Below are 815 nucleotides of genomic sequence, written 5' to 3' on the forward strand. Positions count from 1 at the left end.
ATGCATGTGTGTTTTTACACGTCTGTGTCAGTGTGTGTGTTTGTAAAGTGTGTAAAGTGTGTGCTGGAGACTGTTGAGTGCTTTGGTGAAATCTTGGTTTTAATTTAAATAGAAATAAATGTGGATATGTGTGCATACATTGTTTCGATTCCGTTTTCTTCATTTTTGTTTTGTTCTGAGTTCTTTTCACAAAAAGAAACATCATGTGTGTTTACTAGTATATTTGTCCTTTTTTTTCTTTTTTTCTTTAACATTTAATATTATAAAATAGATGTTTATCTGTTGGTCATTTGATTTGTATAATTTTTCTTTTGTGCGATGATTGTACTACACATTCATGTAAGTGTTATTTAGTTTGACTTACTTTGCATGATTGAAAAGCTGAATATAAGGAAAAGGTAATAAAATTTCATTGTTTTCTTTGATTCACAAAGATTTTGTTTGATTTTTTTCAATAATGCCTGATGCTTTGTTTTGACAAGATGGTTGATGAACACACACACACACACACACATATGGATATTACTGAAACAGAATAGCATCAGTTCAGTTTCAGTTTCATGGAGTTGTTAAAGTGAATGAAAGAATACATACCACTGGTATACTGAAATATGGTCTTAACCTTCGCTGGCTATCGTGGGTCATACACGACCCAGAAGGGTACAATAACGCAAATATCTCAGCCAATTCTTAATATTTTTCTACGAAATTTCAGAAATGCTTCCAACACCTAAAAGGCCAACTTTTGCCAAAAAATGAAAACAAAATCATTAATTAGTTAATGAGTAATTAAAGGTGGCGTTTTAACTACACAC

General features: G+C 31.4%; 1 protein-coding gene across 1 annotated transcript in view; it reads left to right on the forward strand.

The window, feature by feature from the left end:
• LOC143274699 (uncharacterized) overlaps nt 1–416 on the forward strand; it is a 2,572-nt gene extending 2,156 nt beyond the window's left edge. The window contains exon 2 of the mRNA XM_076578596.1: nt 1–416. This exon is cut by the window's left edge and continues 486 nt beyond it. The gene's annotated coding sequence lies outside the window, so the exon portion shown is untranslated.
• The last annotated feature ends 399 nt before the right edge of the window (nt 417–815 follow it).

The sequence above is a fragment of the Babylonia areolata genome, chromosome 29 (assembly GCF_041734735.1).
Source record: "Babylonia areolata isolate BAREFJ2019XMU chromosome 29, ASM4173473v1, whole genome shotgun sequence".
In the NCBI taxonomy this organism is placed as follows: Eukaryota; Metazoa; Mollusca; class Gastropoda; order Neogastropoda; family Buccinidae; genus Babylonia; species Babylonia areolata.